This window comes from Pseudophryne corroboree, chromosome 1, assembly GCF_028390025.1.
Source record: "Pseudophryne corroboree isolate aPseCor3 chromosome 1, aPseCor3.hap2, whole genome shotgun sequence".
In the NCBI taxonomy this organism is placed as follows: domain Eukaryota; kingdom Metazoa; phylum Chordata; class Amphibia; order Anura; family Myobatrachidae; genus Pseudophryne; species Pseudophryne corroboree.
The window spans coordinates 213,088,941-213,105,985 of NC_086444.1; the positions used below are offsets into that span (position 1 = coordinate 213,088,941).

Consider the following 17,045-nt stretch of genomic DNA (forward strand, 5'->3'; position numbering starts at 1 on the left):
TATGCTGTGAACTTCCACCTCCTAGGCTGGTATTACAGGGGCTGATGTGCTGCTCTGACTCTACCTCCTCTACATCTGCTCCACTCACCTGCTAGGGGCACCTACCTGCTCTCTATCTTTCCTGCTTACCTGCCAGGGGCACCAACCTGCCCTCCATCTGGCCCACTCACCTGCCTGCTGTGCATCTGCCCTACCCACCTGCCAATGGCACCTACCTTCTCTCTCACCCCTGATAACCTTCCAGGGGTACCTGCCTGCTCTCTATTTACTCTACCACCTACCAGCGTTACCATTCTGCCCTCTTTATCTGCTCCACTCACATGCGTATGGCTCTGGCTAGCGCTAAATGGATCTGACTTTTTCAATGTGGGTTTTTTTCATGTGCATCTGGCTTTTATATTTGTAATTTTAGTATGGATTATGGTTTTCTGTGTATGTATTTACAGCAGTTTTCTCTTCTATATTTCTGTATTTGTATAGTTTTATACTTTATATGACAGTTTTACATGTTGTAACACACACACACACACACACACACACACACACACACACACACACGCCAGATTTTGACATTTAAAAAAAAATGGTTTATGTACCAATTGATACCCCACCGTTACTGTAGCTTGACCCACATTATCCACAGCGCTTGAATTTTTGAGGGCAGCCCTGGCGGAGGGGTGTCTTGGTGTTGTAGTGTATGAGGGGAGTGTCTGGGTGTTGTAGTATATGGAGGGGGGGGAGGAGTGCTCGGTGTTGTAGTGTATGAGGGGGGTGTCTGGGTGTTGTGTATGGGCGGGGTCTGGGTGTTGTAATGTATGGGGGGGGGTCTGCTTGCTTCAGAGGTATTAGCAGGCAACTAAGGGGCAGATAATAAAGTGCACATCCTGCCCTACCTTGGTACTAACAAATGACGAGGGGTGTGTCTTGGCTGGGTGTTGGTGGTGAATGAAGGATGGGCGATTCTGGTGTATCTTTGATGAATAAGGGAGGAGGAGATTCGTTGGTGAATGAGGGGAGAGTCTGGGTACTGATGGGGTGTTGGTAATGAATGTATGCGTGTGTATAGGTGATGTTCACGAACCACTATTTCACATCTGAGCGCCTCTTATGAACTTTATGCCCCTGGTGCCAATAACCACATCTATACATTTATATTTCTCTTATATGTCTATACATATATATTTATTATATCCATTTATGGAACTGGCAATATTGTATAATTCATCGTTTAATAATAAAGTTTTAGTTACAACAGTGACCTCTGGTGACCGGATTAGAAATTGTTAGAGACTGATCCTTGTACTGTACTACCGAATGTCATCAATCATTAAGACAACTGGGAAAATTTACTCCACTGGGCAGAGTTTGCACATAATAATCATGTCCACAAATCTACTAATGAAACAACTTTTCCTTTATCTCTATTATGTTTCCAGTTTTCTGGACCTTTTGCAGTGAACACTACCATCTCTGTTTGCTAGGATTGTTAAGATGCCTGGGAGAAAACATATAGCTTTCTTAAAGCCTTAAAAACAGGATTTTGGTTACCTACCGGTAAATCCTTTTCTCGTAGTCCGTAGAGGATGCTGGGGTCCATATTAGGGTATAGACGGGCCCACCAGGAGGTCAAAAAGAAAAAAAATTCCCTGTAGTGGGCACACTCGGACTATAATACTTTCTTAAAGTCAAGTATCTATCATGATAGATGACCACAAATTCTAAAATATAACTTTTATTTGAATCTTTAAAACATGAGCGAAATATAGTGCATGTGAATTAAGTTGTGAAAAAGTGAAAAAGATATAATAGTTAGTTAATATTGAAAGTGCTTTGTTCTATATGGCAATGAACCGTTTTTATGAATCATGTATCAACACCCACATGTATCGTGTTGTAAGATTTTATGTGACACATTCATCATGAAACTTTTTGATATTTGAGCAATTATTTCATTCTGCATGGTTATAATCCATACTTGTGATTCATATATCAACTCTAATTGCATTCACATGTATGTGGTGTATTATGAATTTTATTGTACATTTATCATACAGCTTTTATTCAATATTGGTGATGAGACACTTATCTCTTTAATATTGTAATCAATGTAATTCTTTATCATATATGTAATAGCACACTATATTATTGCTATCTGTGTGGTGCAACTGGAGCACCCTCAATGACACTGAGATCGTAATCTATCCCCTCCAAAGTAATGCCACTTCCACACTTTTCAAATATATGTATATAACCTTTGATGGGGGCCCCACGCTAAATAGCTGAACATCAATGCCCTATTGTGGCGTATCTCTCTATATACTTCCGCCGCGTGTATCAGCGGGAAAGCCGCTGACCACGGCTCTCCTGTGTGAGGCCACCCGCGTGGCTCGGCGTGCTGTAAGGGCTGTTTCCAGTGTGATATGTATGCGGCTAAGTCCGCAGCAGCAGCACCTATTCTCAGGCACAAATACTGGTTGACATTATTAGACAGGCAACATTAGACAGTGGCTGAGCTAACTAAAAAGAAAGGACACATAGACGGGTCCACCAGGAGCCAATGGCACATTAAGAGTTTGAGAGTGTGGGCTGGCTCCTCCCTCTATGCCCCTCCTACCAGACTGTCTAGAAACTGTGCCCGAGGAGACGGACATCTTCGAGAGAAGGATTTAACACAGGTAGTGGCGAGATTCATACCAGCTCACACATACAAGGCACATCAAGCTAACTTAGCTTGAAAACTCAGCAACCGCTGAAACATTACTTACCAAGTAAACAACGCAGTACTTAACTAAAAACAAAGTTGTACTGAACCAGATAACAATTGCAGAAAATCGAAGCGCTGGGAGGGTGCCCAGCATCCTCTATGGACTAGAATGGGAGGGAGAGCACGGAGGCTCCTGCAGAACTGATTGACTGAACTTCAGATCATCAGATGCCAAAGTATCGAACTTGTAGAACTTTGCAAATGTGTTCGACCCAGATTTGGGTGTGGTGTGTTGCAGTGTAAAATAAAGCAGCCAGTATTTACCCTGCACAGAAACAAAATAACCCACCCAAATCTAACTCTCTCTGCACATGTTATATCTGCCTCCCCTGCAGTGCACATGGTTTTGCCCAACTGCTAACAAAAATCCTGCTGCGATCAACTCAGAATTACCCCCATAGTCTCAGATTGAGCTGTAGATCAGTACAGAAAGAGTAGGAAAGATGGTAATAGTCTCCTTGGAAAATGGCCCACTGCACCTGGTATTCTCAGGAGGTTTCCCTTCCTAGTACTGACCAGGCCTTACCTGCTTAGCTTCTGAGATCGGACAAGATCGGGCGTATTCAGGATAGTATGGCCGTGGGCCGTTATTGAAGGAGGAGGAGGGGCCACTTCTGCTTTCTGTACTCAACATAAATCAGAACTAGAAATAGTCTGAAAATGTTTTTCCAGATGAGAGAGTTTAGCATAAAACACTTCAGCTGTCTGTTGTGACAGTATGCTGTTCACTGGTTAGAGCATAATGTCCCAGCCAGAGTAACTGTCAACCAGATGAGAGAGTGTGGAAAGTGCGAAACATAGAGTAAATGAAATAGTTGAAGTGTTTGAAGCAGAAAATGAATGATATTTGAACTGTTATTGTTCCAAGAAATCAAGAAATCATGAACCCAAATTCTGGTATTCGTTATTAGTCATGAGTTAAATACAGTATTTGCTGGCGTATAAGACTATTTTTTTGCCCTGAAAAACATGCCTCCAAGTGGGGGGGTCGTCTTATACGCCGGGTGCACTTCAGTTGGGATAGACATAGCTGCCATAGTGGCCTTCCGATACTCGCCCGGTGCCCATAGTGGCCTCCCGATGCCCGCCCACCTCATTCTACTCACCATCCAGTATCGCGCGATATCCAGTGCGGCCGCGGCGGGTCACTAGTGCCAATTACAGGGAGATGCAGGGACTGGCCGGAGGCGCTGCAGTCGCGTTGTGGCCGTACAACGGTGACAATGACAGGTACTGTAATGGCACTAATACTAATACTAATGGCACTCATGTGAAACCGGTAACACTAAATGCACACAGGGGTATACTTTTATACATTTTACAACTTTCTCCTCGCCCCCTCCCCCCTTCTTATGCATACCTTGATAAATACTCCCTATCCAAATCTCTTATCAGGTCATAATATACAGTATGTCACAAATCTGATGTTCTTTTACATTTTATTTGGTGTGTGGAAGGGGGTAGTCTTATACGGCGAGTATATAACAAACTCTATATTTTGAGTGGAAATGTTGAGGGTCGTCTTATACGCCCAGTCGTCTTATACGCCGGCAAATACGGTAATGGCCACATGGCTCAAAGCTGGCTGTAAAGCACTGTGAAATGGTATAATGGATCACTAAAAATTAGAGACAATTAATGCCCAACAAACTCAGGGCTAATTACGGATTAATAGTTTAAACAAGAATACTATACAGATGAGTCTTGTGTAGAAAAAGCACTGGCATATCAAACAATAAAAAGTGAGCAGTACATGAATAAATTAATAAAATAAAAAAAGTATCAGCCAATTTATAGAAAGAAAAACCAATTTTTCAGCAGGTTAATGGAGGTCAAGTATATAGTATATAATATACGGTAGCTGACTTGCTTAAATCATATGAGTAAGATAGCTTCGGCTTTGATGAAAGCCTATATCACTCTGCATGCGTTCTATTGATAAATTCCAGGGATTGATCTGCAGGTTGATCTGACACTATCTTCTAATTAAATCTGAATTTTTTTAGGTAAAGAAATGGGAGAAAAGAATGTATATAATTAGAGATGAGCGGGTTCGGTTCCTCGGGATCCGAACCCCCCCCGAACTTCACCCATTTTACACGGGTCCGAGGCAGCCTCGGATCTTCCCGCCTTGCTCGGTTAACCAGAACGCGCCCGAATGTCATCATCCCGCTGTCGGATTCTCGCGAGATTCGTATTCTATATAAGGAGCCACGCGTCGCCGCCATTTTCACTCGTGCATTGGAGATTGAACGGAGAGGACGTGGCTACGTTCTCTCCCTGAAAAGCTCCGTAATCTGTGCTCAGTGTGCTGCAAATATCTGTGCTCTGGGTGTTACAAATAATCTGTGCTCAGTGTGCTGAAAATATCTACGTTCTCTGCCTGAAAACGCTCCATATCTGTGCTCAGTGTGCTGCAAATATCTGATCAGTGTGCTGCATTGTGGGGACTGGGGACCACCAGTATATAATAATTATAGTAGTACAGTACAGTAGGACATTGCTGTATCTTGCAGCTCTGTGTCACTGCAAGTATCCATTCCATATCTGTGCTGCCTTTTTGTGAGCAGTATATATAAAATTACAGGGCAGCATTTTGGTGACTAACAGTATATAGTTGTACAGTAGGCCATTGCTGTATCTTGCAGCTCTGTGTCACTGCAAGTATCCATTCCATGTCTGTGTGGCATTTTTGTGAGCAGTTTATATAGTATTACAGTGCAGCATTTTGGTGACTAACAGTATATAGTTGTACAGAGGCCATTGCTGTATCTTGCAGCTCTGTGTCACTGCAAGTATCCATTCTATATCTGTGCGGCATTTTTGTGAGCAGTATATATAGTATTACAGTGCAGCATTTTGGTGACTAACAGTATATAGTTGTAGAGTAGGCCATTGCTGTATCTTGCAGCTCTGTGTCACTGCAAGTATCCATTCCATATCTGTGTGGCATTTTTGTGAGCAGTATATATAGTATTACAGTGCAGCATTTTTGTGACTAACAGTATATAAGCACATGAGGGAAGAGGGCCCTGCTCGTGAGAGTTTACAATCTAAAGGGGAGGGGTAGACAGACATGGTTGACACAGATGGGGTACATAGAGAACGTGGAACAGAGGGTTAGGAATCAGGATGAGATTTGGCTGGGTTTGGTGAAGAAGTGGACCCCCAGAAGGCACAAGTCAATACTTAACATTGCAACATTTTACTGGGCTATGCAGGAGAAAATTAAAAATAGGGGAAAATGAGAATAAAAAAAAAGAAATCGATAACTTCTACCGCTTTCAAGAAGGTCAATGGAAGCTGAAATAATGGACAACTACCTCATGGAAGCCAGATACAGTATACCAAACAGTACTTAGCAGAGTTAGGAATGAGTGCTTATGAAATACAGTAACATTTTGTCATAATATTTCAGAAACTGCATGGCTGGTCTCTTGCACTCTTTTGCTCTAATACACCACCTGCTTTAGGATTTATATTCAAAAACATTATGTCTCCACAATCCCAAAAACGTCAGTCTTCTTCCAGTGATTTGGACTAATAATACCATTGATTAGAACCAATAATTCCTGTGATTTTGTCATTTTCTTCCAGTGATTTGGACCAATAACACCATTGATTAGAACGAATAATTCCTGTGATTTTGTCATTTTCTTCCAGTGATTTGGACCAATAATACCATTGATTAGAACAAATAATTCCAGTGATTTTGTCATTTTCTTCCAGTGATTTGGACCAATAATACCACTGATTAGAAAGAATAATTCCAGTGATTTTGTCATTTTCTTCCAGTGATTTGGACCAATAATACCATTGATTAGAACAAATAATTCCAGTGATTTTGTCATTTTCTTCCAGTGATTTGGACCAATAATACCATTGATTAGAACGAATAATTCCAGTGAATTTGTCATTTTCTTCCAGTGATTTGGACCAATAATACCATTGATTAGAACATATAAATCCAGTGATTTTGTAATTTTCTTCCAGTGATTTGGACCAATAATACCATTGATTAGATCATATAATTCCAGTGATTTTGTCATTTTCTTCCAGTGATTTGGACCAATAATACCATTGATTAGAACGAATAATTCCAGTGATTGTCATTTTCTTCCAGTGATTTGGACCAATAATACGAATAATTCCTGTGATATTGAGGTGTGTGTGTCGCTTAGCTTAGCCCTCCAGCGACCACAGTGCACCTCTTTTTCTCTTTTCTTTGCATCCTGTGTTGTTTGGGGCCAAGTTTTTTAAGTGCCATCCTGTCTGACACTGCAGTGCCACTCCTAGATGGGCCAGGTGTTTGTGCCGCCCTCTTGGGTCGCTTTGCTTAGTCATCCAGCGACCTCGGTGCAAATTTTAGGACTAAAAATAGTATTGTGAGGTGTTCAGAATAGACTGGAAATGAGTGGAAATTGTGGTTATTGAGGTTAATAATACTATAGGATCAAAATTACCCCAAAATTCTATGATTTAAGCTGTTTTTAGGGGTTTTTGAAAAAAAACACCCGAATCCGACAAAAAATTTTCAGGGAGGTTTTGCCAAAACGCGTCTGAATCCAAAACACGGCCGCTGAACCGAATCCAAAACCAAAACACAAAACCCGAAAAATGTCCGGTGCACATCTCTAATATCCTTAGCATAAGCGGAGAAAGTATGGGGCTTGTACCTGTTTATCTGTGTATATAGGTACTAGGTCCCAAAAATAAGTTTCCCTTATCATGTGTCTGCAGTGTGTGAACCTATAGTCCTGTGTGAATTGCTGTACACAGGGCTTCTACGGGTAGGCACAGGGCTTCTGCAGGTGAGAGATAATCTGGGGGTAAAAAGGGAGGAAAACCGGGTGGTGGATTACCGAACCGTTAGGTCATGTTTGACTGCAAATGGCCTCAATGGTCTGGTGATCCTGCAGTATATTACCGCTACCACGACGTGTGTGGGCGGTATATCCTCGAGTCCCCCGGAGTTCTCCACTGACAGTGATGATCATGGCCGCCCGCTTCCGGACTGGGCGGTGCCGCGATGACGTCACCAAATGACGTCTCTGGTGCCAAGCCGACCCGGTGAAACGTACGTCTTTCCCCCCCCAGATTATCTCTCACCTGCAGAAGCCCTGTGCCTACCCGTAGAAGCCCTGTGTACAGCAATTCACACATGACTGTAGCTTCACACACTGCAGACACATGATAAGGGAAACTTATTTTTGGGACATAGTACCTATATACACAGATAAACAGGTACAAGCCCCATACTTTCTCCGCTTATGCTAAGGATATTATATACATTCTTTCCTCCCATTTCTTTACCTAAATAAATTCAGATTTAATTAGAAGATAGTGTCAGATCAACCTGCAGATCAATCCCTGGAATTTATCAATAGAACGCATGCAGAGTGATATAGGCTTTCATCAAAGCCGAAGCTATCTTACTCATATGATTTATGCAAGTCAGCTACCGTATATTATATACTATATACCTGACCTCCATTAACCTGCTGAAAAATTGGTTTTTCTTTCTATAAATTGGCTGATACTTTTTTTATTTTATTAATTTATTCATGTACTGCTCACTTTTTATTGTTTGATATGCCAGTGCTTTTTCTACACAAGACTCATCTGTATAGTATTCTTGTTTAAACTATTAATCCGTAATTAGCCCTGAGTTTGTTGGGCATTAATTGTCTCTAATTTTTAGTGATCCATTATACCATTTCACAGTGCTTTACAGCCAGCTTTGAGCCATGTGGCCATTATTTAACTCATGACTAATAACGAATACCAGAATTTGGGTTCATGATTTCTTGGAACAATAACAGTTCAAATATCATTCATTTTCTGCTTCAAACACTTCAACTATTTCATTTACTCTATGTTCCGCACTTTCCACACTCTCTCATCTGGTTGACAGTTACTCTGGCTGGGACATTACGCTCTAACCAGTGAACAGCATACTGCCACAACAGACAGCAGAAGTGTTTTATTCTACACTCTCTCATCTGGAAAAACATTTTCAGACTATTTCTAGTTCTGATTTATGTTGAGTACAGAAAGCAGAAGTGGCCCCTCCTCCTCCTTCAATAACGGCCCACGGCCATACTATCCTGAATACGCCCGATCTTGTCCGATCTCGGAAGCTAAGCAGGTAAGGCCTGGTCAGTACTAGGAAGGGAAACCTCCTGAGAATACCAGGTGCAGTGGGCCATTTTCCAAGGAGACTATTACCATCTTTCCTACTCTCTTTACTGATCTACAGCTCAATCTGAGACTATATCTGTATCCTCAAAATTTGCCTATTATTGTAATTGGAGAAACATATCCGAAGCATGTACAGTGATTAATTGGATACCCCTAATTGTAAGCCACATGTTGGTATCCTGTATAATTCCATCTCTTTGATATTTTCACCTCTTAATTATCTTGAACCTTATTTGCTAAAAAGGTAATCAAGGTTTAAACTTAATAATTAGAAACGATAATTATAGTCATTAGATCTTATTCTTAGATTTAATTTCTCTATACATAAGTCTTTTATTCAAGAATTTAATAAAGGTTAAGTTTTAATTAGAAATTTCCATTCACATTCAAAACACAAATGATAACAAATGAGTGCTCCCAAACAAGGGTCTTTTGTCTTTTTCCTCCTTTTTTCTCAATTGTAGAAGCAGGACACCCAATTTTCTTGGAATCATACAGGACAAATAGAGTCTGATTTCCTGCGACGAGCAGTCCTCTTCACATAAATTTTCAGAGCCCTAACAACATCCAAGGACTTTGATGAAATTGAGGAGTCAGTAGCCACTGGCACCACAATAGGTTGGTTGATATGAAATGCCGACACAACCTTCGGAATAAACTGTTGACGTGTCCGGAGCTCAGCTCTATCTTCGTGGAAGATCAAATATGGGCTTTTACACGATAAAGCCCCCAACTCCGACACACATCTAGCAGAAGCTAAGGCCAACAAAGTGACAGCTTTCCACGTATGAAATTTGACATCATCCTCCTGTAGAGGCTCAAACCAGTCCAATTGGAGGAACTGCAACACCACGCTAAGGTCGCAAGGCGCCGTAGGCGGTACAAAGGGAGGTTGGATGTGCAGATTGTTTTCTGGAAAAAAACGGATAGGGCCAAAATCTGGACCTTCACGGATCCCAACTTTAGGTCCATATCCACACCAGCTTGTAAGAAGAGGAGAAACCGTCCCAGTTGAAACTCCACCGCAGGAAATTTCTTGGACTCACACCAAGATCAAGATACATATTTTTTTCAAATTCGATGGTAATGTTTAGACGTTACTCCTTTCCTAGCCTGTATCAGGGTAGGAATAACCTTGTTCGGAATGCCCTTCCGAGCTAGTATCAGGCGTTCAACTTCCATGCCGTCAAACGTAGCCGCGGTAAGTCTTGATAGGCAAACGACCCCTGCTGCAGCAGATCCTCCCGAAGAGGAAGAGGCCTCGGCTCTTCTTGCAGTAGATCCAGAAGATCCACGTACCAAGCCCTTCTTGGCCAGTCTGGAACAATGAGGATTGCTTGAACCTTTGTTCTCCTTATGAGCTTTAGAACTCTTGAGATGAGTGGAAGTGGAGGAAACACATACACCGACTGCAACACCCACGGAGTCACTAGGGCATCCACCGCCACTGCTTGCGGGTCCCTTGACCTGGGACAATACCGCCGAAGCTTCTTGTTGAGATGAGAGGCCATCATGTCTATTTGAGGTACACCCCAAAGATCTGTTACATCCGTGAACACCTCCGGATGGAGTCCCCACTCTCCTGGATGGAGATCGTGTCTGCTGAGGAAGTCCGCTTCCCAGTTGACTACTCCCAGAATGAAGATTCCTGACAGTGCCAACGCATGCTTTTCTGCCCAGAGGATGATTCTTGTTACCTCTGCCATCGCAGCTCTGATCTTCATTCCGCCCTGTCAGTTTGTGTAAGCCACTGTTGTTACATTGTCCGACTGCACTTGAATGACACGATTTCTCAGAAGATGGGTCGCCCGGAGGAGACCGTTGTAGATGGGTCTTAGTTCCAGAATGTTTATCGGCAGGCTGGCTTCCAGACTTGACCACCTTCCTTGGAAGGTTTCCCCTTGAGTGACTACGCCCCAGCCCCGGAGACTTGCATCCGTGGTTAGAAGGATCCAGTCCTGAATCCCGAACCTGCAGCCCTCCAGAAGGTGAGATAATTGCAGCCACTAGAGAAGTGAAATCCTGGCCTTTGGCAACAGACAAATTCTCTGGTGCATGTGTAAATGGGATCCCGACCACTTGTCTAGGAGATCCAGTTGGAAGGACCCAGCATGAAACCTCCCATACTGCAGAGCCTCATACGAGGCCACCATCTTCCCCAGAAGGCAAATGTACTGATGAATTGACACCCGGGCTGGCTTCAAAACAGCCCGGACCATCGTTTGAATTACCAACGCCTTTTCCACTGGGAGAAACACCCTCTGCACTTCCTTGTCGAGGATCGTTCCCAGAAAGGACAACCTTCTGGTCGGTTCCAAATGTGACTTTGGAAGATTCAGGATCCAACCATGTTTTCTGAGAAGCTGAGTCGTGAGTGTAACAGCTTCTCCCTGGACGATGCCTTTACCAGCAGTTCGTCCAGATATGGAATTATGTTCACCCCCTGTCTGCGGAGAAGAATCATCATTTTCGCCATCACCTTCGTGATAACCCTCGGTGCTATGGATAGACCGAATGGGAGGGCCTGGAACTGAAAGTGACAGTCCAACAGTGCAAATCGCAGATAAGCTTGATGCGGCAGCCAAATCGGAATGTTGAGGTACGCATCCTTGATATCCAGGGATACTAGGAATTCCCCCTCCTCCAGACCTGATATCACCGCCCTTAGGGACTCCATTTTGAACTTGAACTGCCTCAGAAAGGGGTTTAGTGATTTTAAGTTCAGAATGGGCCTGACCGAACAATCCAGTTTCGGTACCACGAAAAGGTTCAAATAGTAACCTTTGTTCTGCATGTGAGGTGGTACTGGCACAATGACGTGTGCCTCCACCAACTTCTGGACTGCTTCTTGCAGGACAGTCCTGTCTGCCAGCAGAGCTGGCAAGCCTGATCTGAAAAATCGGTGAGGAGGGAGATTTTGAAATTCCAGCCTGTATCCCTGGGACACAATATCTTGCACCCAGGGGTCCAGGCCGGAGGACACCCAGACATGACTGAAATGTCTGAGTCTCGGTCCCACCGGCCCCAATTCCGGGGCGTGCAGTCCACTGTTATGCGGAGGACTTTGGTGTACCTGAAGCAGGTTTCTGTTCCTGGGAACCTGCAGCCACAGGTTTCTTGAACTTGGGCCGACCTCCCCGAAAGAATGTGTTGGACGGCTTTGCCTTTCTGGGCTTATTAGACCAAAAGTACTGTGACGTAACTGAAGAAAAGGGTTTCTTCAGAGCAGGTGTAGCTGAGGGAAGGAAGGGTGACTTACCAGCCGTAGCCGTGGAGATCCACCCATCTAATGCTTCCCCAAAGAGAGCTTGACCTGTGTAGGGTAGGGTCTCCACACTTCTCCTGGATTCTGTGTCGGCAGACCACTGGCACAACCACAGTTTTCGACGAGTTGATACTGACATGGAGGAAATCACTGCAGCCATGGAACCCAGTTCCTTCATGGATTCTACCAGAAATCCTGCCGAATCCTGAATGTTACGTAAAAACAATTCAACATCACATTTTTCCATAGTATCCAAATCCTCAAGTAATGTGCCTAACCACTTTACTATAGCTTTGGCAATCCAAGCACTGGCAATAGTGGGACGTAGTACTGCCCCAGAAGCCGTATACATGGATTTGAGCGTATTATCAATTTTATGATCAGCTGGCTCTTTCAAGGCGGTAGATCCTGGAACAGGTAAAACCACCTTTTCTCTATCGTCCTAGTGGATGCTGGGGTTCCTGAAAGGACCATGGGGAATAGCGGCTCCGCAGGAGACAGGGCACAAAAGTAAAGCTTTCCGATCAGGTGGTGTGCACTGGCTCCTCCCCCTATGACCCTCCTCCAAGCCAGTTAGATTTTTGTGCCCGGCCGAGAAGGGTGCAATCTAGGTGGCTCTCCTAAAGAGCTGCTTAGAAAAGTTTAGCTTAGGTTTTTTATTTTACAGTGAGTCCTGCTGGCAACAGGATCACTGCAACGAGGGACTTAGGGGAGAAGAAGTGAACTCACCTGCGTGCAGGATGGATTGGCTTCTTGGCTACTGGACATCAGCTCCAGAGGGACGATCACAGGTACAGCCTGGATGGTCACCGGAGCCTTGCCGCCGGCCCCCTTGCAGATGCTGAAATAAGAAGAGGTCCAGAATCGGCGGCAGAAGACTCCTCAGTCTTCTAAAGGTAGCGCACAGCACTGCAGCTGTGCGCCATTTTCCTCTCAGCACACTTCACACGGCAGTCACTGAGGGTGCAGGGCGCTGGGAGGGGGGCGCCATGGGAGGCAAATGAAAACCTATTTTGGCTAAAAATACCTCACATATAGCCTCCGGAGGCTATATGGAGATATTTAACCCCTGCCAGAATCCGTTAAGAGCGGGAGACGAGGCCGCCGAAAAAGGGGCGGGGCCTATCTCCTCAGCACACAGCGCCATTTTCCCTCACAGAAAGGCTGGAGGGAAGGCTCCCAGGCTCTCCCCTGCACTGCACTACAGAAACAGGGTTAAAACAGAGAGGGGGGGCACTAATTTGGCGTTAGAAATATATAAAAAAGATGCTATAAGGGAAAACACTTATATAAGGTTGTCCCTATATAATTATAGCGTTTTTGGTGTGTGCTGGCAAACTCTCCCTCTGTCTCTCCAAAGGGCTAGTGGGTCCTGTCCTCTATCAGAGCATTCCCTGTGTGTGTGCTGTGTGTCGGTACGTGTGTGTCGACATGTAGGAGGACGATGTTGGTGAGGAGGCGGAGCAATTGCCTGTAATGGTGATGTCACTCTCTAGGGAGTCGACACCGGAATGGATGGCTTATTTAGGGAATTACGTGATAATGTCAACACGCTGCAAGGTCGGTTGACGACATGAGACGGCCGACAAACAATTAGTACCGGTCCAGACGTCTCAAAAACACCGTCAGGGGTTTTTAAAACGCCCGTTTACTTTAGTCGGTCGACACAGACACAGACAGGGACACTGAATCCAGTGTCGACGGTGAATAAACAAACGTATTCCTTATTAGGGCCACACGTTAAAGGCAATGAAGGAGGTGTTACATATTTCTGATACTACAAGTACCACAAAAGAGGGTATTATGTGGGATGTGAAAAAACTACCATAGTTTTTCCTGAATCAGATAAATTAAATAAAGTGTGTGATGATGCGTGGGTTCCCCCCGATAGAAAATTATGGGCGGTATACCCTTTCCCGCCAGAAGTTAGGGCGCGTTGGGAAACACCCCTTAGGGTGGATAAGGCGCTCACACGCTTATCAAAACAAGTGGCGGTACCGTCTATAGATAGGGCCGTCCTCAAGGACCAGCTGACAGGAGGCTGGAAAATATCATAAAAAGTATATACACACATACTGGTGTTATACTGCGACCAGCGATCGCCTCAGCCTGGATGTGCAGAGCTGGGGTGGCTTGGTCGGATTCCCTGACTAAAAATATTGATACCCTTGACAGGGACAGTATTTTATTGACTATAGAGCATTTAAAGGATGCATTTCTATATATGCGAGATGCACAGAGGGATATTTGCACTCTGGCATCAAGAGTAAATGCGATGTCCATAACTGCCAGAAGATGTTATGGACACGACAGGGGTCAGGTGATGCAGATTCCAAACGGCACAAAGGTGTATTGCCGTATAAAGGAAGAGGAGTTATTTGGGGTCGGTCCATCGGACCTGGTGGCCACGGCAACTGCTGGAAAATCCACCGTTTTTACCCTAAGTCACATCTCTGCAGAAAAAGACACCGTCTTTTCAGCCTCAGTCCTTTCGTCCCTATAAGATCATATCTGCCCAGGGATAGAGGAAAGGGAAGAAGACTGCAGCAGGCAGCCCATTCCCAGGAACAGAAGCGTTCCACCGCTTCTGACAAGTTCTCAGCATGGCGCTGAGACCGTACAGGACCCCTGGATCCTACAAGTAGTATCCCATGGGTACAGATTGGAATGTCGAGACGTTTCCCCTTCGCAGGCTCCTGAAGTCTGCTTTACCAAGGTCTCCCTCCGACAAGGAGGCAGTATGGGAAAAAATTCACAAGCTGTATTCCCAGCAGGTGATAATTAAATTACCCCTCCTACTACAAGAAAAGGGGTATTATTCCACACTATATTGTGGTACTGAAGCCAGAAGGCTAGGTGAGACTTATTCTAAATCTAAAAAATTTTTGAACACTTACAAAGGTTCAAATCAAGATGGAGTCACTCAGAGCAGTGATAACGAACAGGAAGAAGGGGACTATATAGTGTCCCGGGACATCAGGGATGCTTACCTCTATGTCCCAAATTTGCCCTTCTCACTAAGGGTACCTCAGGTTCGTGGTGCAGAACTGTCACTATCAGTTTCAGACGCTGCCGTTTGGATTGTCCACGGCACCCCGGGTCTTTACTAAGGTAATGGCCGAAATGATGATTCTTCTTCGAAGAAAAGGCGTCTTAATTATCCCTTACTTGGACGATCTCCTGATAAGGGCATAGTCCAGGGATCAGTTGGAGGTAGGAGTAGCACTATCTCGGATACTGCTACAACAGCACGGGTGGATTCTAAATATTCCAAAATCGCAGCTGATCCCGACGACACGTCTGCTGTGCCTAGGGATGATTCTGGACACAGTCCAGAAAAAGGTGTTTCTCCCGAAAGAGAAAGCCAGGGAGTTATCCGAGCTAGTCAGGAACCTCCTAAAAACAGTGCATCATTGCACAAGGGTCCTGGTAGAAAATGGTGGCTTCCTACGAAGCAATTCCATTCGGCAGATTTCACGCAAGAACTTTTCAGTGGGATCTGCTGGACAAATGGTCCGGATCGCATCTTCAGATGCATCAGCGGATAACCCTATATCCAAGGACAAGGGTGTCTCTCCTGTGGTGGTTATAGAGTGCTCATCTTCTAGAGGGCCGCAGATTCGGCATTCAGGATTGGATGCTGGTGACCACGGAGCCCAGCCCGAGAGGCTGGGGAGCAGTCACACAAGGAAAAAATTTCCAGGGAGTGTGATCAAGTCTGGAGACTTTTCTCCACATAAATATACTGGAGCTAAGGGTAAATTTATAATGCTCTAAGCTTAGCAAGACCTCTGCTTCAAGGTCAGCCGGTATTGATCCAGTGGGAAAAACATCACGGCAGTCGCCCACGTAAACAGACAGGGCGACACAAGAAGCAGGAGGGCAATGGCAAAAACTGCAAGGACTTTTCGCTGGGCGGAAAATCATGTGATAGCACTGTCAGCAGTGTTTCATCCCGGGAATGGAAACTGGGAAGCAGACTTCCTCAGCAGGCACGACCTCCACCCGGGAGAGTGGAAACTTCATCGGGAAGTTTTTTCCACATGATTGTAAACCGTTGGGAAATACCAAAGGTGGACATGATGGCGTCCCGTCTGAACAAAAAACGGGACAGGTATTGCGCCAGGTCAAGAGACCCTCAGGCAATAGCTGTGGACGTTCTGGTAACACCGTGGGTGTACCAGTCGGTGTATGTGTTCCCTCCTCTGCTTCTCATACCTAAGGTGCTGAGAATTATAAGACGTAGAGGAGTAAGAACTATACTCATGGCTCCGGATTGGCCAAGAAGGACTTGGTACCCGGAACTTCAAGAGATGTTTACAGAGGTCTTATGGCCTCTGCCGCTAAGAAGGGACTTGCTTCAGCAAGTACCATGTCTGTTCCAAGACTTACCGCAGCTGCGTTTGTTGGCATGGCGGTGGAACGCCGGATCCTAAGGGAAAAAGGCATTCCGGAAGAGGTCATTCCTACCCTGGTCAAAGCCAGAAAGGAGGTGACCGCACAACATTATCACCACATGTGGCGAAAATATGTTGCGTGGCGTGAGGCCAGGAAGGCCCCACAAAGAAATTTCAACTCGGTCGATTCCTGCATTTCCTGCAAACAGGAGTGTCTATGGGCCTCAAATTGGGGTCCATTAAGGTTCAAATTTCGGCCCTGTCAATTTTCTTCCAGAAAGAATTGGCTTCAGTTCCTGAAGTCCAGAACTTTGTCAAGGGAGTATTGCATATACAACCCTCTTTTGTGCCTCCAGTGGCACTGTGGGATCTCAACGTAGTTCTGGGATTCTTCAAATCACATTGGTTTAAAACCAGT

General features: G+C 44.7%; 2 pseudogenes; one reads left to right on the forward strand and one right to left on the reverse strand.

Annotated features, from left to right (window-relative positions):
• Positions 1-3,231: 3,231 nt before the first annotated feature.
• On the reverse strand, positions 3,232-3,349 carry LOC134933837 (5S ribosomal RNA; annotated as a pseudogene).
• Positions 3,350-8,853: 5,504 nt separating this feature from the next.
• Positions 8,854-8,971, forward strand: LOC134953778 (5S ribosomal RNA; annotated as a pseudogene).
• Positions 8,972-17,045: the final 8,074 nt, after the last annotated feature.